At 36.1% G+C, this 26503-nt stretch overlaps 1 protein-coding gene across 3 annotated transcripts in view; it reads left to right on the plus strand.

Moving 5' to 3' along the window:
* Nucleotides 1-26503, plus strand: part of LRBA (LPS responsive beige-like anchor protein) — a 367953-nt gene that overhangs the window by 163384 nt on the left and 178066 nt on the right. The window lies entirely within an intron of this gene.

A 26503-nucleotide genomic window follows, 5' to 3' on the forward strand; every position in this document is an offset into this window, starting at 1 on the left:
CCTTTTCCTTTTCCTTTTCCTTTCTCTTTTAGCATAGAAAGAAGAGTGTTGTTTCAACTTCCATAAAATTGTAGATTGAATTTGAAGCCCGTTTGGTATATTTATTGTATATTTACATGCCAGGAAGGAAAAAGCCTCTGTAACCACTTCCCATTATATTTCCTTAGGACTGTTTTTAAGAGGAAGATCAGTAGCCTAAAATTGCTAGTGTTTATTTCTACTTAGAAAGGGCATGTATTCTTGTTAAGGTGAGCATAAAATAAAAGTATATTGACCATGTTACTTTGTTGTTCCAGTGATTTCTGCTTGGGCCCAACCTTAAAGCTGCATGACAGTCAAAGAGTTGACTGAACCCACATACATTCATTTTCACTGGCTCTGGATGTACCTTACCCCCAGTTTTTCCTGTTGTTACCATATTTCCTAAAGTACTATAATATAACCAAAATAATCGTTAACCAGTAAAGGAATCTAGAGATTTTTTCCTGTTGTAACTTAACAAGTTTCAGCAAAATGAAGTCTGGGTTTTAAACTGAGGGAAAAACATGTATAAATTTTAGATTCTTCTATTAATATTAAACTCTCAGGACTTTATGTGATTGCCACTTTTTGGTTCATATTTATTGCTTTTGGTGTCCCTATATATTTTTCAGAACATGTCAAGGTACTAAATCTCTCCAGTCTGGCATGGAAGCCAGTTTATGTATGTTTATATTTGAACCCTGTGCTGAGACAGCTTTGTGACCTACAACCTCATTCTAATCTCAAATGTATGACTTGCATCTCAACCTGCATCTCAAACTCCAGCATATTAGCTAGGAGTTTTCTAAGGTAGTTGCAAATGGATTTTAAATACCTGAGTTTATGCTGCAGTTCAGTATTTTGTTTAAAATTATTTTTAAAATTAAACAATACTTTTTGGAAAATAATTTTCTGGTTTCTGTTAAGTTACTGATGGAAGCCCTTTCTCATATGCCCTCTACAGAGCTCTGTTCTGGAAGTTAGTGTAATCTATTATAGTTTTGTGCGTATTTGCTGTATTTTTGAGCCACCTGTAGAAAAAAGCAAACCTAAAACTAAATATTCCACCTCCTGCTCCCCAAATTAGATTTCAGAGGCAGTGCGCATGCAAATATGTGCAAATAAGTAGCAATTTATTTCAGACCCTACTTTTTTCTCTTGGTCTCCCTATCTCTAATCCCTTCTATTCTGTTGTGTGTCCTCCAGAAGGTTCTCCATCTTCATGTGCTCCAGGTTGTCTAAGAGCCTTCTCTAAGGGAATATAACCTGCAATTTTAAGAGTGTGTTGGTTAGGTTACACCTAGGAAAATATGCCAAATAATGACAGGTATGACTGCTTGCTTTATTCAACACCCCTAATGTCTAGACTGTTTAAGCATCTAAAAATGATCTGAAGTGTTAAAAGGAAAATGGTTTTGTCATGAAAGAGCAAGGAGATGTTGCTAGAGTAGTGTTTCTTCTCTTTTGAAACTAATATTCAATAGTTCTCTTAAGTTTCTACCTATATGTACAAGGGAGAACTTTTTCAATCCACAAGTAATGTAAACAAAGAATTTTTTGTAGACACAGACAAAGGCAAAATTATTAATGATCTAAATAATAATTTCTTTATTTAGACTTTCTTATACTGTTTAGTGTATTCTGATAACCTTGCAATAGGATAACACTGACAACTGCTATTTGTTATACGACTCTTTAATATGGCTTAATGAGTGTTTTGAGAATTTTTGCAATATGAAATCAGCATGTTGCATTTTTAAGTTGAGTTTCAAGTTACACTGTGCACAATATTCTGGTATTTATTGTGTCTGAAGTCAGAATGCACACTATGCATGTGCATTACAGTGTAATAATTAGCATATAATTTTCAACGTTTCAATGAACTTTTGTCATAAAATTTAAGGAGATTTTAATTGCTAGTAATCAGGATTGCATGTTAATAGGCTGTAGATAATTAGGAAACCATTTGCATTTCTCTTCTCACAAATTTTCTTAGTATTTAGACACTCAATACATAACTTTATCTCAGGGGAGTTGAATAATCCTATTTAGGCATAGTGGTAATAGATACAATTTTTTTTTCTTTAAGGTTTTCTTTCAGTTTTAGTCATTTGGAAATGATCATACCTTTGGTTGGTCAGATTTACCGATCCTGGATGTACACTATTTTCCCTTTGACTTCTAGTAGGCTAGAGCAGACTCTGTTGTCACAGTAATAGTAACACTGACTGTAGAATTTGCATCCTTCTCTGGTAATGAAGATCATTCTGTTTCAACAGCACCGAATGATATTTAGCAAATTAGTATCTGCCCGGGGAAGTTCTATTTCTGACACATTTCTGGATGTAGTCCTAAAAAACTGGCCTGTCCACATCCTCTTTCATGTCTGGGGAACACAAAAGAAATACTGCTTTGTCTCCTGTGTCTGAAACAGTTTGAATAGCTGAAAGAGTGTGCAATATTGTCACCTCTTGATTTATTAAGGTGTTATGGATAAAGATGTATTGGTAGAAGTTGTGCATATTTATGAAGCGAAGGGTAAAGATGTAAATTGGAATAATTAAGGCAGCTGTTTGTTTAGTATAAGGGAAACAGAGAGAGATGTAATGTTTTTAATGTTCCTGAAGGAAAAAAGTAATAGTCCATTACAAGACTGGCCATTCTAATAGCACCTGAATTCATTAGCAGTAGGTGGGGCAGCAGCCACCTCCTGAGGTTTTATATGAAAGGTTTTAAAGATGCTATGGAAAATTGATCATACAAGGAGAAAAATACAGTAAATTGTTCAAAAAGGTTACTTTGTTCACACTATCAAGAGGTTTAAATGAAGGACTGAAGTGGCTCATTATGTTATGGCTGTCAGTGTGTTGTACTGCATCACTGTGTGTTGTACAGTCTAGGAGAAGAATTAAAAGGCTGATGACATAGATGTGTGAAATTTTAGCATTGGAGTTCCAGATAAATTATATACAGTTTTCCTCTTGCATGAATCAATTGCTTGTATCAATCTGTTATTAAAAAAAATTATGACTTACTGCCATAATGATGTGTATATGCAGTTTGATTAGACAATAGCAAAATTATATTTTTTGAGTAAAAACTACAATAAAGTGAAATCACATAGCTTTCCCTTCCATGGTACAGATGTGTTAGCATTTCCTGCCTTTTATTCTTTGACCCATACAGCAGAAATTCTGTGTTAGTTTTGCTACAGTGTTCTATTAGGACAACAGAAGTTTGAGATGGAAGGAACATTCCTGCATATGTGTGTGTGTATCTCTTTTTGCCTTGTACAACTAGACCAAGTATCTGTCTGGTGAGACTTGTGCGGAGGATTAAAAGAAAAAGAGAATAAAAAAACACTTGGAAGGAAAAATGCAGAGACTATCTTATCAGCACTGGATTGACATTCTTTCCAGGTTTCCTTCTGTTCCCCTTTATTTGTCCATTCAGCTCAGTGGAAGAGGTGGTTCTTTTTCTTAAAACATTTTTAGTATGGGATTTATTCTGACCTTTTTCATGCCTTTATCTTCTTAGAAATTTGTTATTTCTAGGAAATTTGGTATTACTTGAAGTAAGTCAATGTGGTAGCACTGCAAGGTTTTCAGAATATTTTATGGAGAAATTTGAATTGACTTAAATGCATTACAGTTATATTATGGTTACTTCAAAGCATTACTTTAGCAGTACAGAATTAATTCTAGATGATAATCATTTGATCATTGATATCATCACAGCCCTGAAAGATCAACCACAAGCCTCAGTGAATGTAGCAAAGGTATTTCTACAGATTGCAGGGGTTTTTTGTTGCAAAAGACAAAGAATCATCTTGCTGATGTAATTAACGATACAGTTCTTGTATTCTTGCAATGGAATGTTTATTTTGAGTTTGAAATAGTTTGTGGATTGTTACTTTTTTGTTCCTTTTTGTTTTGTTTTGTTTTCTGCTAGCATGTCAAGGAGATTGATTCCACTGTTTTGAACATAATTTTTTTAACCTTTTTTTTTCAGGAAGTGGTTTTTTTTTAAAATTCTATTTCATTCTAGAAATTTCTGGATTTTTTGAAATATTATTATTATTATTATTATTATTATTATTATTATTATTATTATTATTATTAATAATAATAATAATAATAATAATAATAATAACAACAACTTTGGGTTTTGCCCATTTTAAGTAATGAGTGGTTTCAAAAGAATTCTTTCCAGTCATTTATTCAGTATTCCAGCTACCTTGTGGTGACAGTGGGCAAAATATGAAGATCTATTTTGTATCCCAAACAGCTTGCAAGTGAAGTTAAAATAGACCAGAGAATATTTGAGACTCACTGTAAGTGCACAGTTCATGCAGCTGTGTTATATGTACATTTTAAAAGCATTAACTCTTCCCCCCCCCCCCCCCTTTTTGCTTTGGTCAGTTGCTTTTGCTAGTTTATGAAAGCCTGAAAAACATTAATGCTTAGGGATCAATTGCTCAGTAAAATTATTTCTGTGTTTTGTATCAGTCTTGAGAGGAATGTAAAAGGTTAACTTAAAAGTAAATGAAAAAAAATTTAAGAATATTTTACAGTAATAATCAAAGGATGTGTTTATGTTCATTCTTATTTCAAGCTTTTTATTAAAAGTGCTTGGGACTTGTCAGTATTCTTTTGAACTCATCACAAATTGACCTGAAAGCTTATATTTCTGGCAAATCTCAAATATTGTCTCCCCTCCTTGCCCTGAGGTTTTTTTTATTACTTGTGAACAGCCTGGTGGAAGAGCAGGATTTACACTTAATTTCTCTTCACTAGATCTGTGTATTCCATCTATATGTGGGCTGTACTGTGACTGCTGAAATGTTTTTCCAAACTATTAAATAATAGCCTTAGCAACGTTGCCTGTATGTAACCTCTTACCTATAGGCCCTTGCCCGTCACACAGTTCCTATTAGCAGGGGTGAGACAGTGATTAGAAGAGAGATAATTGAGCCTCTCCAGTCTGCAGTGAGCGCAGCTGTTGCTGATGTTCTTGTCCTTTGCCCATCATACCTTTCCCCTGCTGGAGCAGAGGTGGTCTGCTGCATGCTGAGCAGATGTTTCTCCTTTGCATAGTTATCTTTGGAGTGCCTTTATATACAGAAATCAGATTGCACTGCTACTGTCACTTTTATCTGATGAGAGGAAATCCCAGACGAATGAAGCTGGTTTTCTTTTCAGGCAGCTAAGCAATGTTGCTCAGGGGCATGTTCTCTTTCCTTGCTTCTGTTGCTGCTCACTGTAAACGTTTTCTTTCTGGCATGTTTCTTCTTTAATCCCTTTTTCCCTCTTTGACCCATATCCTTAATCCCATTGGGTTTCTTTTGAACTTGGTTATTTCTTAGTCTTCTGATACATCTGTCTGCTGTAGCTATGAGTCGTTTGCCAACACCACATTTTCGTCATATTCCCTGAATGTCTTTTTCCTCCCACAGTTCATATTAGAGTACTTGAAGAGGTACAGGGAAACTTTCTGGGACTGGTCATTCTTCAGACTGTGATACTGTGTCATTCTTTGATTAATTTCTTCTTTTACTTCTTATCTTCTCCTATTTTTAGTGTTCCCTTTCCTTTTTTATTTGTTCAACTTTCTTGCACAATTAATCATTATTCTCTCAACAAGGAGAAAACTGTAACTGAGACTATCTCAGAGATAATATGGTTCTATATGTTAAAATCACCAAATACACTCATTTAATATGTCCATTTTCTATATGTTTGAAATTATTTATTTCTCTATTGTAATATAACAAACAAGATTTCTTTCTTCCCTAATTCTTCTGGTAAACTCTCACAAGAGCAGTTTATTACATCTTGTAAAATCTTTCTATGCAAATAGCTGTAATTTCTTTTCTTCTGGCACCTCCTATTTTCTCTTGAAAAATATGATTTGCACATGTGTAATTAGAGGAGGAGAACTTCAGGAAAAAAATGCAAGCAAGGTATTTTTGAGATTGCATTATCTTTATGATGTAGGTAGGAGTTTGCTCACTGGTGCCATTTTCAGCTGAGGTTTCCTACTGGGTGTTTTCAAAGGTAATTGTAAACACAGCCTGATGCTCTTGACTATAGCTATGAGTCCATTTGAGGAACAGTCTTTTTGTTATTGAAAGTAACAATAACATTGTTTCAACATTGTTTGGTATCCAATAATTTTCAGTAATTTGTTAGTATTGAATTTTGGCAGGTAACTCTTTTTACCCACATATGTGAAGGACTGGTTAAACCACAAATAGACAATCAGGATAAAAGCTTGAGTACCAACCAGAACATGAGTTGTAATTTTCTTAGGTGTTGCAGAGTGGCTCCTTTGTTCATGTAAGTTTGATTACAGCAGTGTTCCCCAAAAGAGAATTTCTTCAAGAGCTGAGTGCTGCATTCAGGAGAGTGGGGAATTGAGTGATGTGTGGGTTTCTGCTGTTCCTTGAAGAGGATGCCTCTGCACAATATAAATGTCCTTGAATTTTCTCTTCCTAAGTGAACACAAACTGCTTTGACTGCGGAACAGAGGCTGATTAATGTTCTCCCTGTAGATATGGAGTTGTCATGTCAGTCTCCCTAGTATTGCTACTTATTTTTAGAAATATTTTCCTATTCTCATGCCCAAACACTTTTTTCCTTCCATTTCCACCTTTTAACCTGTAAACATTTAAACATTCTCCATAGATTTCCTTTCTAATAAATTTGGGGATAAAATACTAGTTCAAGTGCCACTGAACTACTTGCATACCTTCAGCTAACCACCAGTCATGAAAACAACTCCAGTAGTTGAAAACAGTGTAGCTTCTGTGCACTCCCAGGATCTATTCTCAGAGTTTTAATTGATTTTATCTTGATTTTTCCATTTTCCATTACACGCAATACCTAATCTTGTTAGAATTACGCTGTATTTTTAACTGGTGAACAGCAGTAGGAAGACTTGAATGTTATAATGCTGAGGACAAAACTAAAAGTGGTCCAAAATTGAAACTGGCAGTAAAATTTTGCAAAAAAAATCAGGAATATCATGGGGCTTAGGTGACCTCCTTTATTTTTTCACTTGTTTATATGCCATGAAAAGATATGAGCAGCATATTTTAGTAAGTGTGTATTAAAAAGAAAGTATTGTAGTTTTGGAGGTTTTGTGACTAAATTTGTCGCAAAACTTTGTGGGAGAAAAAGACTACAATCAGTAGCATTGCTTGAGGTTATTCCTTAGGAATCTAGGACTTGTTATTTTGAAAGATCAACAATGTTAGATGGTTGGGGATGGTAATCCTTAAAGAACAACATATATTATTTTCCACTGTTTTAAATAATGACAGTGTCAGTGTTTCTTTAAATGAATGAAGTTTATACAGGACATGCCATCTATAGTATGACTGAATAAACACGGATTCCAACCTTTATTCATGAAAGGCAGTGATCTCAGGCTAATGCCGCACTTAACTCTGTACTTTCAAAATGATTTGCCTGATCTGATAAATTATGCAGTCTTTTATTTTGACCTCGTAACCTTGTAGAGTTTACTCAAACTGACTCCACGGTATTTGCCACATTAGCAGTATAATGGCTGTAGCCAGTTCTTGTACTTCAGTTCATTCTGCAGCAAAAGGTAAACACTGGACCATGAAAATTTATTGATTCAATTACAAGATATACACATAGTACCATTTGAGAAGTGTTTTCGGGATTAAGTCATTACATGTCTTCTGTTTGGTCAAAAATCTGAAATATATAAACAAGGAAGCAAGCAAGCACTGAGAAATATAAACTGCTGTTCTTACTGTATGTAGAATGTGCTGTTAGACATCAATCTCAGAGTTGTTTAGGTCGAAGAACAAGGCAGACATTGACCTCCCATGCCTTCCTCCCTGACCAAGGTAACTTTTGCCATCAGTTGCTCCTGCAAGTATGTTATAATTTACTATGTAAATTATTTTTGTGGAGGATTTTTTTTGTGTAAAATATTAGGCTTTGCAGGTTTGTTTTTTGGTTTTTTTTCCAACAGAACTGATGACAGTACAAAGTTTTTTTTTTCTTTGAGCAGTAGAAGGCAAGCCTTCAAAGAGAAAAAAGTAGTAAATTGGCTGGAGCATACTGTCATGACATGACATCATTAATTTGTTTCATACTGTGTGGCCAATTTTGTTTCAGACAACTATACTTTTAAATGTGACATGTTTTTATCTTACACTGGAATATCTGATCCCTATATCTGTTCAGTCTGAGGAGCTGGGCTGTTTTGATACAATTTAAAGACAAAACAGAAAAATAATTATCTCTTATTGTACTGAGTTTGAGTTTATAATGCAGACAAGGTAAATTCTGCACAATTTCTATTGAGTAAATTACCCAATGACGTTATTAAATATATGTGCAGTTAGGAGGCATTTAATACATTAAGAAATCATCTGAAAGTCCACTGAAGATTTAGGATGCTAGTGATAAGAAAAACATGAAAAAATTATTAAGAAATAAAAAGCAGCTCAAAACTAAAACAGAATGTTTTCTTTTCTTGTACTTCTTTTGTCTTTTGCATACCATCTTTTGTTTTAGTTTCCTTTTTTTTCCCCCCAGGTGCATGTATTAGAAAATTATTAATATCTCCATCTTTGAGGGCATATTTGCATTTTTTCTAGCTAATGCAAACAGGAAAATTTTGTGGAATTGCATGTGAGAAGTGAAGGTTAACACCCAGTTTAGGTTAGTGCTTTGTGCATTGAAGACACGAATTCAGAACGTAGAGAAGGAAGACATAAACAGGTTGGTTGTTTCTCAGATGTTGAATTAAAATATATTTACACTACGCAGTGCAGTTCTCACTGTTTGATCTGTTGTAATTTGTCCCTCCTTTTTAGCACTGGAGGGAGTTTTCTGTTCTTCTTTCCTTGGGTTTGTTGTTGCTTGCTGTGGTCAAGGTATATGATGTTGCCACAAATTCAGGTGTAGCTCTGGTAGAATGGCTGAAGTTGCTTTATGGAGAAGTGTGACAACCATGACTAATTAGAACAGTAATATTTCTGAAGTAATTAGAAAACTAGAGAGAGGTAAAGGAGTGGGACTTCTGGGGTCTCATTACCCAATGTGTGGGCATCAAATAACCTACTAAAGGTAGAAAGAAAGGTAGAAAAGTAGTCAATGACAACATAGATACCATGTTTCCACACTCCCTTGCCTTGGCTATTCAGCTTCACAGTGCAATTTTTGAGCTTAAAAAGAAATGGCAAGAAAAGTGGGAAGAAGTATCTAAAAGCATTCACTTCTTGATGGAAAGGGACATGGAGATGGCAAAAAAACTCTTGACCAAGAGGGGAACGGAGGATATGAAATGGAGGTGAAGATAACAGAGAGCTCTAGAGCTGCAGCTGATGAAAGCAATGGCTTCAGAAAAAGGTGCAGAGAGGCATACCTGTATCCAACTGTACCTGTCAATGAAGGAAAGGGAGAAGGATAACTATCTGCATTTGGGCATATAATATAAATAATAAATATGAATACTAAAATTGTTCTAGTTATGCAGGTATAAATTGTTGTGTATCAGCCTGAAGATGCAGCTGTAAGCTTTCATGTGATAAGGCTTCAGAGTACTTTGACATATAAATGTTCTTTCGTATAGTTTTTGCTGAATTACATTGTGGCTGTGTATATATGTTGGTGATGCTGTTGGGAAGTCCATTAGGACCTCATTTCTCAGTGATTCTCAGGTGAACTCAGTATGGATATTGGCCTTTCAGAATGTGTGGTAGAGGGGCCACAGCAGTTCAGCTGCAGTTCTGAAATTCTGAGTATCATACAGCCTTATCTGCCCTGCACTGGCCCTTTGGAAGAAAATTGCTGTACAGATTTGTTTTAAAAAATGCAATATGCAAGCATCAGGATGGCTGCAGGCAACTTCTCCCTTGTACAGGCAGCAAGTGTTCAATGGTAAAATTCATTCAACCAGAAGCTTATGTTTTTTTTAAAAGCTGATTTTTTTTGGTGATGATTTCTACGAAATCTAAAATACCTGTGATTTTCCAGCTAATAGCTAATTTCTATTATTTTACACTGTCTGTAGAATGTGGAGATTAAAGGGCAAGTGTTACAAGTGTACTTCCACAGGGGAAGCTCTACCAGAGTGTGAAATAAATCAGGGGTGAGCGTTAATCTCTTCTAGTTATGTAAAGAGTGGTGTGTGATGAGTGTCTCAAGCTGTGCTGTGATCCAGCAGATCAGCAGAAGCTACTGAACCTCTTTGTCAGAAGGATGGGACTCTGTTAGGATTAGATGAAAGAAATGGTAGACAGAAGGTTTGAAAGTGAGAAAGATACTGGGAATTAAGAAGTGGTCAACTCTGTGGCACCACTGTATTTAAATTAACCAAATAAATATTATTAATTAATAAAAATATTAATTAAATTTTCCACTTCATTGCTTGCTGGTACCAAAGACTTGATGTTTTGGCAGTAGGAGTTTCTTTGATGGCTATTTGAGATTTCACAGTGTATATAAATATAAATAATTATGTATAATTTTGTATAAATAGATTTATTTAGATATTTTTATAATGGTCTTTACATATTTAAGAGCTATGTAAGCCTCAAAATTTAAACCACATTTCATATTATTTTTGTTCCTCATTGGGGCGGAAAAGTGTGTAGCATTGAATGCAGTCAGAGGGTTTCTTGGTTTGCTAGATCTTTCCTAAAGTTCATCATTGATTCCATATGTGTATCAACTGTCCAGCCTTCACGGTGAATGGTACCTTTTATCTTTAGGAAATCTTTAAGCAATTTAACTTTACTCAGCTTATTGTTCAGTAATAAGGAAGTAATATAAGGAAAGTGATTTAAAATATTGCTTTGTGTAAAAAAAAAGGAACTACGTATCCATTATATAAATATAACTGTATGTATTACTATTAATTCAGTATCACTGACTTTGATTGACATGAGTGGTTATTATCAGTGTAGTTTAGTCTTGGAATAAATGGTTTCATCAGGAAACAAAGTACTGATTTTCTTTATAAGAAACAAAGGGGGTAAGCTTCATTTTTGTTATTTCTAGTATGCTTAGAGCACATAACAAGTAACAGGATCAGAGGAGGAGCAGTCAAAAACATCACAGGTACTTCATATAATTTTCTTGCAACCTTAGCACTTCACCATGAACATTATAAATGACTGATTCTCCTTTAGGTTCTGACTTACTTTAGAATGATGTATGAAATAATATGTGTTTTGCATGTCCTGTTTGTAATGATAAAGGTCATATAGTATCATTTACATAATCTCCAGCCAGAAATGAACTCCAGCAATATCTTCTGTATAACATATACATTATCTGAGGTTTAAAACTCTCATTATTCATGAAAGTTAATTTTACAGTGGGTGTGAATGATCTATCTTATGGCTGCTTTTTTGATCATTCTATAAAATAATATGAAGCAAAGCCTGCACAAATAGCAGGAAAACCAGTAAAGAGTGATGCATTTGCTTGACTCTGTGTATACCCGATTGGATCTTGATTGATGGCAATCATTTGTCTTTGTCAAAAAAAGGAGAAAAATTCAGACATTGAAATAAGAGTGCTATCAAACTTTCTACAATGGCAGAAAGATTCTATTAATGTAGCCTGAGAGTATTAACTGTCTCTGCTAGAAAATGATAAAGAATGTTAATTTTTTTTCTTGAGCATGTTTAAGTGTAAAGTGCATTATTTTGTCAATGTGGGAGGACTGAAAGGGGCATGCTACAGATTTATGGCATGCTGGAATTGGAATTAAAAAAAAAAGAGTGAATTACAAAAAAAGAGAGAAACAAAAAGCCAAATAGAAGAGTCTAATCCTTCTGATTATGATTTTGCAACAAAACAATAAAAGTTTAAGTAGCACAGTGTCGTAAAATCCTTAATGCTGCATTCCTATTGATATTGAAGCTTTGAAGACTAACTTCAAAGGAGGGTGAACAAGAGCAGAAAATAGATATAAAATAAACAACAAAAAAAAATTGACAAGCTTGGTTTTAGAAGTCCTTTTGTATGTCAGATCTAGGAATATTGACCCGTTACTTGAATGGGCTTTAAGGCAACTTCCTTATTAATGATACATAGAAACACAAAGCATATGGCTGTGGGTAATGGTGTGTTAAAGGGAGGGAAATGCTGTTACACTATACAGTAATGCTTGCAATTCAAGAATACCTTCTCTTTTAAAATAAATGAACATATAATTTTTTATGTATATATAAACAAACAAAGAAAATGTGAAACCCCAAAGAGTTAATCACTGGATTTATTTTATGTCATTTGTATTTGTGGGGTTTGTTATACATCTGTAATGTTCTCTGGTTCTAAATAGCTGTGTTAAAATTTGATGCCTGAAACAATATTTTCAAAATTATGAGAACACCAAATAAGCTGCATGAGCACCCTGTCTACCCTAGGAAGTCAAATATTTTTTGTTCTTAACCTTTTAAAAAATAAGAAAACTGCAGGATTCAACCTGAATGTTTACTAGTCCTTGATGCACCCTTTAAAGTAAATATTTGAGGGATTGTCATTTTAAGGACAGATGAAAGAAAGGTGATATCAAAACTGAACCAGGGCCTGCAGTTTTATCCAATATCCACACTAATGTGCTTTGTGGCCCTCATCACTCTTTTTAAAAGGTTTTTATGTTAGGTTGGTTTGGGGTTTTTTGTATTTCTGCATTGTGCTCCTGAAAACACTGTCTAGCTTTGCTGTACTGTAGTGTGTGTCAGATTAAGGCAGCAGGCTCCTGATTCAAACATTAAAAGGCAGCATAAGCAGTGTAACCTGTCCTTGCCTAAAGAACCTCATAGTGACATCATTAAAAAAGATTTTGTATTAATTAATTTGTTAACTTCCACAAAGCCTTTGCTGCTGCTGCTGAAGATACTAAGATGTGATTTTAGCTGAGTGATGGTATATTTATTTTAGATATTTTTTTTATTGGTAAGGTAGGTGAGACATGACTTGTATGATTGAGATCTTTGCTGTTTTAAGGAGCAGCTGCAAGATTACTTCATAGCAGGGAAATTTTGTAAGTGGAAATGCTGTGTTCATTATTCACATACACACACTTCTCTTCTGAAAAATAACAAAGGAGCACCAGACTAATATTGTAGGACAGGATTGAGGTCCAATTTTCAGGGAGAAATAGAAACAGGATCACTTGTATGACACTGTCTTAATACAGACATTATAGAAGAAATATTTCTCCCCCTCCCCAGCTTTCTTTCAGTTCTTGTCTGACTGCATGTTCTGTCCTCATTATTTCTTTATCAGATTTCTTTTCTGACCTATTACTTTTCCCAGGTTTTTGTCCAGCCACACCTGGGTTTTGTCCCCCATACTCTCTTTTCCAGCTGATTCCCAACTCTGTCCTCTTTTCTCTGCTTGATCCACAGCAGATGCATAGTCCCTCCCCTCTCACATGTTTATCTTCCGTGACTTCCACATCAAGATGCTTTCTTTGGTACCTCATAGGCTCTTTGTCCCTCCTGTAGTGGTGAAATAATTTTCTTCTTTGTGCTGCTTAGGTTGTTGGGGAGATAGCACCGATGAAAGATAGCTGCAACTTTCTTTGTCTCGATCTTTCTGTAGCAGCCGCTCAAGAGAATTTTTTTTAGAGAGGGAAAGAATATTTCAGAGACTTTTTTTTTTTATTATTGGTGTTACTATTTATTTGTAGTAGATAAAATTCTGGACGAGAGGAATTGTTCTTAGTTGGTCTTTGGGATAGTGCCTGTGTGTTGTGGACAGAACCCAAGACTGTTCTTGGTGGGCTTTTGATGCGTGTGAGGTCACAGTCTGGGTGTGATGGGGGCAGCCTGAGAGGCACAACCCAGGGAAAGATGGACAGCATCTTCAAAGGTGTTTTTCCATCAGCTAATACTACTGATTGTGCACAGACTGTGGACTTCCAAAGCCTTTAGCAGGGCCACGTTTGCCAGCTTTGTACAGAAACAACCAAAGACATACTTTGGACAGCAGCTTCTATGTGAAAAATGAAATGAAGTTCTCTTAACATAGCTGACTTTGACTTGACAAATTTTATTACCAATTATTAAAATACAGTAAAGACAAATTAAAATTTCTCCTCCAAATCCCATGCACTGTAACCTTAGTGATGATTGCAAGTCTGTCTCTGTTCCTCTCACTGCCCCCTTCCCTCATGGGAAATTTTGGGAGAAAATACCATCTTGCAGCAATTAGTATTGAAGATTGGTTACTTCTATCATACGGTTTGGTAAGTAATGCGTAGCTATTGCTGTGATTTGCTGCTTGCCCGCATAGCTTCACACATGTATTTCATTTCCAAAGTTAAGCAAAGTTATTCCCTATAAAGAGGGTGAAGGTCTAGATGAAAGCCATCCCTTTTGTGAAAACCATATTCTCTATCCCTCTTAGTGACTGGTACAATAAAGTAAATTTTAATGGTGCATGATACTGAAAATGAATCCTGTGACCTTGGGAAGTTGTAGCAGAAGATCAGGTTTTATTTGAGTCCTCCTGCCATTGTTTGCATTACTGTATCTTTAATTTTTAGTTGCAAACTGTAGTACAAGTAGCCGTGTGTATGCTCTGTACTTGAGATAGTCCAAATTAAAATTCCTAAGTCACTTTAAAAAACCTGAACTGGTTTGTGTGTAAATTAATGTTTTTTATTCTTTCTAGGGCTCTGTTCATGAAAACATTAATGTTTTTACGGCAATGGAAAACATTTCATTTTATCTTATCCTTGAAATCTCTTACAAACTATACAGGCTTTTTATTCTGAGAAGGAAAGTGAAAACATTCAATTTTCATGATGAAATGAAACAGTCTTTTCTTGATTTTGAGTGTCAGTCTGAATTGACTCTTCTGTCAAGAGATAAGCTAATTGCAAAAAAGCCATGCTTTTCGAGTCTGTTACCTCAGCTTCTCTTTATGAGTGTTTTCTGTGATGGATTTAATATGCTTGGTAAACAAGGTTTTGTGAAAAAGTTGTGTTACAAACTATATCAAAATGTTTGAGTTCTTGAATTTTTTCATCATTGACTACTTAAACAGTAAGTTTAGCAGGGACAATACATGGTTATTTCTAAAGCTGAATAATGGAGAAAGGTGTGACTAGAGATAATTATAGGTACAGTTTATATATGCAGGAGGGAGATTATGTTCAAGGAAGAAAATGTGCATTATAGTGCAGTACACTTAAATTATGCTTATAAGTATCTGTACCATAATTTGAGAGTGGTGTGGTCTTAAATAATTTTCCTTGAAGAATTTGCATAAAACAAGAATTAACATCTCCAGCAAAGAATGTGGAGAATTGTATGGTTATTGCAGGGAACTGTTCTGTTCTTACATTTGCATTCCAGATTTTAAATAGGAAATTTATAGTTTTGTTAGAAGTTTCTTTAATACCTAAGGGATTTTTCTTTTCAGTCTCCCGACTATAGTTTTTTGTGAACATTAGCAGTATCACATACTACGCAGATACTTGGTTTATTAACACACAGGTGGAATTATATAGTCCAAAAATGAATATTCCTGGAGAACTCTTTATCTGGGTGTTGAAGGGACACTTGAGAACATTCCCAGAAATGTGCACAGCTCCACCTTGTTGTTTTTCACTGCAGTAATTCTTCCCAAGCTTGGGGATTGAAGGCACTGATATTTGGATTTATTTGAAGTTGGTGTGGATGAGTACTTGGAAGAGAAATACATTAGGAGGAAGAAGGAGTATAAATAGACAAACCACATTAGACTCAGGAAATCCCCTGAGCTGAAAATAGTTGGAAACTGGCAGAGTGCTTGGGGAGAAGTTGTACATGATTGGATTGATCTTGCTTTTCCTTAAGGCACCACTGACATTTTGGGATGCAGAATCAGGTTAGACCTTTGGTGAGAAAATGTACAGACATTCCTGTGCTCTTTCTATCCTCTGAGTGCATTCATGCCCCTCTTCTGCAGGGACAAGGAGCCTGTTGAGTGGTTGATGGTAGCACTGCATTGATGGTGTTTGTCTGCAGCCCTGTGTGAGTTACAGCTGAGCCCCTGGCTCTCCTCTTTGATGGGGAGTTTCTTGGTGGTGCTGAGTTGTTTCTCATTGGGAGTGACAGTCCTGTTTCCGTTTCATTCCCCTCTGTGATGGGATTGCTGTGTTTGAGAAGAACAGCTTAATATTGAGAAAGTTGTTTCAATGTTAGGCAAGAACCTAAAGAGGTATGTTGGTTTTCCTACTGTTTTGTGAGTTTGTGTGGGTCGTTGTTTGGTTGTTGTTTTTTTTTTTTTTTATTTTTGGTGAATTTGTCTTAAAAACAAATAAAAGTGTTGCTAGATGAAGAGAGAAGCTGGAAGCCTTTCCAAGAAAGGTAATAACTACCCTGAAGAAGAAATTTCATTCTTTTAAACATGTGTCTCTATGGATGCTAACGCAGAGAAGGAAAGAAGTTTTGGGTGTTATGCTCATGTTTAAATCCCCCAAATGAAACAGGAAGCATTTCCTGGTTTGTTGCTTCTTAAACTTTAATTTTCCAGTCCTTTTATCAATGCTGTTTTATAATGTTGGATTTAACATTTAGTATTAGTCTTGAGGATAAAGTTAGAATACGTGGAGGAAAGAATGTTACACTATCTCTTGTATTGATTGGTCCAAGTGTTTGTTAGGAAGTTTTCTGTTGCTACATTTCTCTCTTGGCATACCTGTGGAAAGGAAGTTGCATCTTCTCAGTTAGCAGTTTCTGATGTATCAGTGTACAAGGTTTTATCCTGGGCTAAACCCTTGGATTATTCTATCAAAGGAACCTTGGGTGGTTTAGCACTTAACATTGCTCATTCTTTACTGCAAGTAGTCCTTTGGTAGGTTTTGTAACATTGATAAGGATGGCTTCCCCACTTCTGTTTTGTGAATGTCATGAGGGCTTCCTCAACCTTTCACAACCTTCCAGTGGATCTCAAGAGTCTGTTCAGTAAGTTAAATAGTTTTAATAGGACCTTGTCAAGTAACAGTTTTGAACTTGGTCCCCTCTGCAGCGCCTATAAATTGCCAACCTTTTTTCTCCTGCTTTGTTGATCGCATATAACAGGAGAGAAGGTGTGTTTGCAGGCTACCATTTCCTTTATTTAAACCTTCAGTAAATACAGAATTCTTTGTGTAGTCCAGGAAATGGTGCTTCATCTTAATTCAGTACTGTGTTGGTTTTTTTTAGAGATGGTTTGCAAGGCTTTCAAGGGAGAAATTTATTTGATAAGTTATGCCTTTTTAAAGTCCTGAGTCCTGTTGCTGTTTCCTAAGGATGCTGGGCTAGTATGGAAACAGGAGTCTTGCTCCATGTGCTTCTCAGTGGTCTTGCTGCCTTGTGCTTATTGTTTCCTGTTTCAGAGTGCAGTACAATGTTTGCAGTTACTTCAGCTCTCTCTTACATGTGTTCCTGCAATCATCACACAAGTCATTTCCCAGATTTTGGTCTCCTCAGATTTTAAATCCTGAATTAAATCTCAGACAGAAGTGTTAACCTTTAAATTAAATCATACTTCATTTCATTTGATTTTGATTGGGATCTCTTTTTTTTAAAGCTTTGATTTTGATTGTATCAGAGAGTAGTAGAAATGCAGGTGATATTGAAGTTGGATGTCTCTAAGGCGTCAGTATCCTAACCTGCAATCTGAATTGAGAATTCCTTTCCCAAGGTGCTGTTTAGCAGTAGCCAACTGTGCTGTGAACCTTTGAGAGTTGCTTACTCCCCCTTCCACAATTTTAAGCAGAGGTGCAAGGATATTTAAATTAATTTGTGCTTAAGCAAGAGGTTGCAGGGGGAATTTCCTTGTGTCCCTAGGTGCACTCAAATTCTGTCCACAATAAAAAGATAAAATTAATATATTTTTAATATTTAGGCATTTGGGGACCTCAGGGAGGTTTGTCCTCTCTTTATTGTTGTATGCTAAAAAAAAGAGAAAAAGTTGTACCCAAGTCTCAGTCATCTTTGTTGTTCCTCTCTGTGGTAGTTGTTGAATCGCTGAGTTAATTTGGTTAATAGATAGTAATTTTAACTTCAAAAAACCCAAACAAAACCAAACCAAACAACCACAAGAAAAGAAAAAATCCCTCAAAAAAATCAAATAAAACCCCCCAGTTACTTTAGACCTTTCTGTCAGAGGACTCAGAAAAAATATATACAAAAGAGAAAAAAAGCCCAAACTTCCTGTAGAAGAACATAGTGCAGAAAAGTATTTATTGAATCAGAGGGGTGCACTATTACATTTTTATGGAAGCAAGAAAAGTATCCAGCTGTTAAGAGAGCAATAAAAAAAAGATACAGGTTAGCCATAGCTCTTAAAGTGTAAATATATGGGAGTGTGATTTCATCCTGTTTCTTCTAGAAGAGATGGAATGTTTGCAGCAGGTCAAATCTAAGAGTTTTGGGAAAAGCTGTACTGTAATTCCCGTGTTTAATACTTTTGGGGTCAGAACAATATACAAAGAATATCACAGAACTGACCAGATTTTCTTGTTTTGGTCAAAAGTTGATCTGTATTATATCCACAAATGCTGAAAGATGGTGATGTCAAATTCCAAGCTACTGTAAAGAATTAATCTTAATAATAATATTTCAAAGTACATTATTCCTCATAGAAAACCTGCTGTTGCTGTAATTAGTGGGAAAATAAATAGGTAACTTCCTATGCATGTGCTTAAGGTGAAAGCATCAGAACCAAGAGGAATGGCTAAGATTGAGATGGCTCCTTTGTCATATTGTATCCTTCAACATTTATTCTTACAATCCATTGCTCATTTTGGCAAGGAAGGGGTGACCAAGTATTGCAGACTAAAATTCCACATTATCAGACAAACAGCAAAAAGCCTCCAGCAAGGTGCAGTGTACCTATTTTTTGTATATTGTGGGAATTACTGTTATTTTCAATATGAATAGCAGTTTACAAGGTCTATATGAGCTGTAGTTACTTTCAAAACAAATGCTGTTGACTGCAGTTTGGTGTAGGATGTGCGAGATTTGCAGAGATTTATGAACAACTGAGCCAAAGCATCCAGCTGCAAATTTGCTGTACGTTCATTCTTCCATGTCTAAATCACATCTGAATTAATTTTGCTGAAAGCCGGAAGAAAGTTTTCATGTTAACTTCTGGTAGAAAAGTGGAGGAGTTTTCATTTCAGTCAATTTATAATTAATCTTGACAGAAATGCAGCATGGATTGAACTGTGTCTCATGGTGACATCTTCGGAATGCAGCTTTATTTTAGACTGATCATAATATGATCAGCCCAAGATAAGATAGTGATTGCAGAATACGTGATTAGAACTGCACCATGTGCTTAAGTGAGCCCTCTTTGAAGTATGAGTGTGCACTGGAATGCCAGCACTTCAAAGAATGCTCCAAAAAGCTGGGACTGTGGTTAGCTACCAAGGGGTTAATAAAGATCAAAGAAGAGCATACATAAACTCATACATAAACAGAACTGTTTTTAAACTGAAGGTTAATAATACCATTATCTAGGACAGCAACACCTTAAAGGTGGGCTTGTCTTCCCTGACATGGTGCTTTATAATGTGTAAAAAGAGACTGAAACGTTTATAGTCAACATTTTTTCTTGATTGCTTTTTAAATGAGGAATTCAAAGCTTGTCAGTGCAAAAAAGAGTCTCTGTGGTATCTGAAAGTGGCATTGTTGTTCTGGTTTTGTTTGCATGCTAGTTAGGTGGGAATGGATTTTTGGTACAATTCCATGAAAACACAGAAATTGGGAGTTCTGGGCAAGGAGTTTTAGCTGAGGTGCCTAATGGGTGAGAAAAAGAGATAATCTCCTATTTGCTATATAGAAGCATACTAACAGCATTTCTACCGGTTTTTAAAATGCAAAATCTAGGAATTACAGATTTGTGCTGTTTGTACTGTCACATTTATATGGGGAAATAGCATGAATCATCTGTTATGACAGGCTTCCCTAGCTGGCGTTGCCACCTTCTCCTCTACACTGGAAGCACCTGAGGTTTAAACTGTACAAAGGTCCCCTGTGACTGTGCCGAGTCCTCAGAGTTCTGTGCTAAGTCCATGCACATTTTGTGCCTAAAGTTCACAGTCTGCTTTTCACATCTTTTTCTTCTGAAGGACTCAAAGAAGAATGACACTACTCTCTCTTCAGGAACCCCCCCCCTTCACACTCACCTTTTGATAAAACTGAAGCTCAGATAAAGGCAAAGGTCCCTTTAGGAAAAAAAAAATCCTTTAGAGACAAAGCCAAATGTTTTCTTGGAGAAGGGTTAGAAGAAGTAAACAGACTATGCTGATTTAATGGATTACATTAGTGTTCTGCATAATTGATATTATGCCAAAGAAGTTGTACTCAGAGCCTAGGGCCTTTGTTATGACCAGTTCCTGTCACTGCAGCAGTAACTGTGGCCGAGATTAAGAGCCTGCCTGCACATGACGTTTTTTCCCTTAAGGATTCCCAGTTTTTTCCATTTGTGAAGGTCTGTATCCTGAAACTATGGAATATGAATGTCTGTGTGTGGGGAAAATGAAGATAACATGAAAAGGCAGACATTCTGTTAATATTAGCGTATGATAACATATGTCTTTTTTATATTCTTACTCATCCTTTCATTCTTTTCTCTCACCTGCACATCTCTTTCCCTTAATTCTAGTCACATAGTAGCTGGTGAGGCTGCAGGGTGAACAAGTCACTGATACAGAACAGAATAAAAACAATGAGCTCTAATAATCTCAGCTGGTTACTGTGGTTTGGTTTAGAGTGGCCACACAAATGCTTGTGTGAATGCAGCTGAGAGAGGGAGAGTGTTGTACTGTAACAGGTTGTGCCATTGAAGAAAGTACAGGTAACGTAGGCAGCATTTCTGAAAATCTCAGTGCACTTACTGGGATTTAATTAATCTTTCATTAATTAATCCTGAAGTAGATACATTATCAGTGAAGTGCTATGAAATACACACAGAGTGTAGCTGGCTGAGTAATATTTTAGCTGCAACTTTGACTCAATACTGATTTACAGAAAAAGTAATATTTCCTACTGCATCAGTAGTCTGATTTGCCACGTGGCAAACACTTGTGCATGGGATCTCTGCATGAAATGTGGAACTTGGTAATGCTGCTGAGAACTTGCCTGTTAACATTGTCAGCGGTTGCTTTGCCATCATCAAGGTCAATGTTTTATTCTCCGAAGTATGTTATATATTTTTGATTATGTTACAAGTCAGTAATATATCTAGATATGTACAAAACATTTTTTGGATAAATGTTTAGTGACGTGTGGCTAGTAGTATGCTCCTTGTGTGGTCTGGTGTAACTTGGTTTTTTAGATCAGTTTGTGAAAGCTCATTACAAGAGTATTGAATTGCTTCAGAAAATGTTTCACTTGCTTTCTGAAATTACATTTTATCGAATCAGTGGAATATACCTTGCATTTTACTATTGCATACAAAATATGAGAGTTTTTAGTTAATATTCTGGACATCCATCTGAATGCAATGGAAATATAATGGATTTCAATTTGCAAGATCAGGCAGCCTCTTACATTACAAGAAGCCCTGCAGTCTGCTGGAGGTACTCTACCAAAGGTTTTGCAGTATTTTCCAAAACCTCAGCACTTTTACCTTTAGATTAACAATCAAATCAATGCTGAGAGATGAACAGATTGAGGGCAGCTCTGCCTAGAAGGACTTGGAGATGCTGGTGGAGGAGAGGCTGGACATGACCCATCAGTGTGCACTCACAGCCCAGAAAGCCAAACACATTCTGGGCTGCATCCAAAGCATGTGGGCAGCAGGGGAAGGAGGGGATTCTTCTGCTCTGCTCTGCTCTGGTGAGAGCCCCCTGCAGTTCTGCATCTGGCTCTGGGGTCCTCAACATGCGCCTGGTTGGAGTGAGTCCAGAGAGCCATGAAGATGATCAGAGGGCTCAAGTACCTCTCCTGTGAGGAAAGGCTAAGAGAGTTGAGGCTCTTAGAGCTGGAGAAGAGTTCAGGGAAATCTTACAGCACATTCCAGTACCTAAAGGGGCTACAAGAAAGATGTAGGGGGTCTTTCTACAATAACATGTAATGACAGGACAAAGGTTGGTGGCTTCACAATAAGAGGGCAGGTATAGATTAGATATTGAGAGGAAGTTCTTCACTATGAGGGTGGTGAGGCATTGGTACAGGTTGCTCAGAGAAATTGTGGATGCCCCATCCAGGAAGTGGTCAGAGCCAGGTTGGATGGGGCCCTGAGCAATGTGGTCTAGTGGGAGGTGTCCCTGCTCACGGCAGGGAGTCTGGAACTGGATTATCCTTAGGGTCCCTTCCAACCCAAACAGTTCTGTGGTTCTGTGATTCAAGTGCAAATGCTTATTGTTGGATTTTTTTTTTTAGGTTTGTTTTTATTTTTTGGCTTTTTGGAGAAAAATGTTTGTGTGTATTGCAGAAGATATCTGGTTTGACTTCTTGAAACATTTTACATGGAAGCTGAAGTTACCTAGATGTAGACCAAGAAGCATTCCTGAACAGTGTTAAAATAATCTGGTTTATCTTTCCTTTAAAGATGGGCACCACTATTTGTGTTCTTTGATTGCTTTTTTGTGTGACTTAGAAGGAGCACCTGATATTCTGCATTTGATGAGCCATTACAACCAAAGTGTGTAATAAATTATAACCATAACTTGGAGTAGACATGCGGTTGGTGATGAAGAAATTGTGGAGCTGCCTTCTTTTACATTTTCTTTCAGATCTGTACTGTTCCTGATGCATGAGTGGTGTTGCCACTGTTTTTGGCTGTCTATGAAACTAATTTAGCCTAAGTCTCTGTGTTTGAGCATCTACACCTTAGAAATTTTCACCACTGATTGATTGCTTTGCTGACAATCTTAGTGAAGAGACCAAGGATTGATTAGGTGTGGAGATTGACTCACCTGCTTAGCTCTTCAGTTAGAGTTCTGACAAGAAGTGTATCATCGCAAAATTTATCTTGGTATCTTCATGCAGCCTTCTCTGCTTTTAAGTGTGTTGTGATTGCCTTTTGTGGAAGTTTTCTTGCCTTTAAGGTTAGGAAAGCCTTCTAGATAGGTCTTTCAGAGCTCTAGCCATCCTCTGTCTCTGAAGATATCTATAACACTCTTTTGCTCTTTTGCCTTTCTTTAAATTTCTTTGTTTCCCTTTCATGTTCTGTATTTGTTTATTTGCTACTTTGCTCATCTAAGAATCTGAATGGGGGCTTCTGTGGTGTGCTGAAATCCATTCTCAGCTGGTAGCTTGACTACAGCTCTAAGACCTTTCAAAATGTTGCTTTTGTAGGTTTGCATTTTCTTTTCTCTTCCTTACCTCACACAGTCCCTTTACCACCCACACTGGTGTGCTGACTTGTTTCTTTTCTGGGATAGCAGAGTATCTCAAAATACATGGTGTAATTCTTCAGCAATTGCATGATGCTCTCAATATTATCTGGCATGGCATAGGTTCAATTTAAATCTATAAGGATATGAGGGCAAATAGGTAGTTTCCTATTTTATGCCTAAAATACCTTTGCTATGATACCATAATAAAACTAGTGTAGCAGTTGGTATTTGTCTCTAATTGTCCTAATCTTTGAAACTGGTAGGAAATACAGATTTCTTGTTCTGAGAGTGGAGATAAATGAGCATTTAGACTTTTCCTCTCTGCCCACAGTGAAGTGGCTTATTTTTTTCACGTCACAAAGTCCTGAGGAAATGGGTTCTATTGGTCATTTAAAATTTGATCTCATCTCTGTGCAATTTTAACAATTAAATTAGGTGCATGGGAATGAGAGTACTCAATTCTGAGTACATAGTCCGGTAATTTGGGAAACGGTTGGAAAAATAAAGCAATATAAAGGTTATGCTGTTTGAATAAAACAATTAATATAAAATCTTTGTTTCCATTCAGTCAATATCGTTACTAAGGAACCACTAATTACTGTGTATCATGTTGGTAGGGGCTCTGACAAATCCATGCAAATGATATGATTTATAATTCATAAATCCCTGATCCCCTGAGTGATGTTGCTCTTGCACTTAGACTAATTGAGTACTTAGGTTCATCGATCCAGTCCATATAGCACCTTTAGTCCGTATGGCAGCCTTTACTTCAGAGCCTAACTAACAGGAACTCTTGCTGTCAAATGTCCCCTGTAGACACTGTAGTATCCCCAAAATCTGCCTCCTTGGCCCTTTGCTTCACACTCCTTCAGTCTGCCAGCAGTCAGTTCTGCCCAAATCAGAGCAATATTTCTGTCTGTCTCCGCCTGGTTGCAGAGGTACAAAGTATGGTACAGCATTGCCTTTTGGGGATGGGACTTCAGTGGTTAATTGCACTTACTAATAAGGCAGTGCTGGAGTAGCTGTGTGATGTACTGGTTTATATTGGTTCTAATAGAAACTGGTTTATATTGGTTCAAAAATGCATTTTTTTTCTAGTTGCTGCTCTCAAAAATGGCTCATTTGTAGCAATTAGTCAACACTGGTGTTAATTTTTGGCTTTGCAGAGTTTTGTTGGATGTTTTTCTATGTGCAAAGAGTAGATAATTATTATTTTTTTCCCTTGGTAAGGCAGCGGTTGCCAATACTTACAATACGAAATACAGTACAATACTTACAAATACGAAAATACAGTTTAATATTGGTTATGTAGTTGTGTGTGAACACCACCACTGAAGGAGATAGGATCCTATGCAAATTTCATATGCAGAACTGAAAATAAAAGCAAGGGACTAAAGATATATTATGTTTCAGGACGATACTTCATGCCTGATCATTGTTACCTATTTTCTTAATAATTTTAGCACAGTTTTGTAATGTGCTATAATTGTATTTGTTATCCAGAAGAATGGCATCACTTAATTCTCTCAAACTGTGGCGAGGTAGATGGATGACAAATTAATAATTTACTATCTTTGCATAATACTGCAGAACACCAGAACACCAGAAGGATTGATGGCAGAAGAGGTTAACAAATTTTAGCAGCTTCCATTAGCTTTTCATTGTCATATGTTTGTGGTGCCGACTGAAATAAGCTTTGTAGGAGATCCCAGTCCAGGGAACTAATTACTTGTGCCGATTGCCACCCTGATGAATAGACCCTCATTGTATCATTCCCCTGAAGACGAGGAGCAGGCTGTGATTCACGACTGCATCCTGGCTGATATTTGATAATAATTTTAACAGATAAATGTAGGAAGGCAGAATGATGAAGTGCTTATCCATGCTCTACGACTATCAAAGGCATGCACATAGCCAGCTGTGTTCTGCCTTTTTTCTATAATCACTAATGGGGAATTTTAAGTTATTAATCGACCTTTGAATAAACCCATATCTTACTGTATTTTGTAGTTTTTCTTTGGTTAATTATTCCAAAAACATTTGGTCTTACAATCAGAGCAGCCCAATTTTAGCATGACTGTAATACAGACAAGTGTGAAAATAAGATACTGGGGAATTTGATTCCAATACTTTAATATTTTTCTGAAATTAAGCAATTAGGAAGATGAAGAATAACACTGCCTTTTCTTTGGTATTAGAAATAGGCATAGAATTTTAATGAAGAACGCAAAGACAGTCTCCATTTTAATAAAATTATTTTCAGTAGGAATTTTTAATATCTATAAATCATGTTTGAGAGTAGTGTTATGCAAATCATACTGGCTTTCGTTACTACATTTGTTTGAAACCTTGATTTACCTTAACTAAAGCTAATCTCTGCCTTTAAACATCAGAACTACGAAGTGTTCTTAATGTTGTGATCTGTAAATTAGTTATGCCTATTCATTTGTCAGTGTTGACAGGTATACTTTCTATTAGCTCCTGGATCAGAAATGGATTATACATCTGCATTTTCATCTATTGTTTTAATACAACTTTATTAATTATTCTGTAAAGAAACAAAGTCCAGGTTTTTTAATCTGGACGTACACGTTTTTAGGGTATCACGGCTAATCTGTGCCTCAGATATTTTCCGTTTGTTTTTTTTCCATACCTGAAATTGGCCTTTTGTACATTCTCTGGCCTAAAATACTGTTTTACAGTGGTATTCACTCATGATCATCTAAACAGATAGTAACTGGCACTTATATATGACTGTATTAAAAAGATCTACGTGTATTTGGAGTGTAAAATGGAAAATAATGAATTTGATATAACCTTTTCTAGATGTAATTTTTTAAAGTATGCTATGTAGCCATTATTACACATCATAACATGTAGTTTTTAGTTAAATGTAAAAACACAACTACATAAACCAGAAATGCAATCTGATTTGCTCAAAAATAGATTGCTGTTTCACTCTCCTGGAATGGTTTATTTAAAAACAGTAAATGGAAAAGAAATGCATTTCCTCGTGTTGTTCTAAGCCTCAGGGGCTAAATGTAATGAATATTTTAAGAGATTATTTTAATTAAATTCCTGCACATCTAAACAGAGTAATATTTTATTATCACATACATAACCATGTAACTGAGGTATTCATTAAAGTTAA

Source organism: Poecile atricapillus, chromosome 4, assembly GCF_030490865.1.
Source record: "Poecile atricapillus isolate bPoeAtr1 chromosome 4, bPoeAtr1.hap1, whole genome shotgun sequence".
Taxonomy (NCBI): Eukaryota; Metazoa; Chordata; class Aves; order Passeriformes; family Paridae; genus Poecile; species Poecile atricapillus.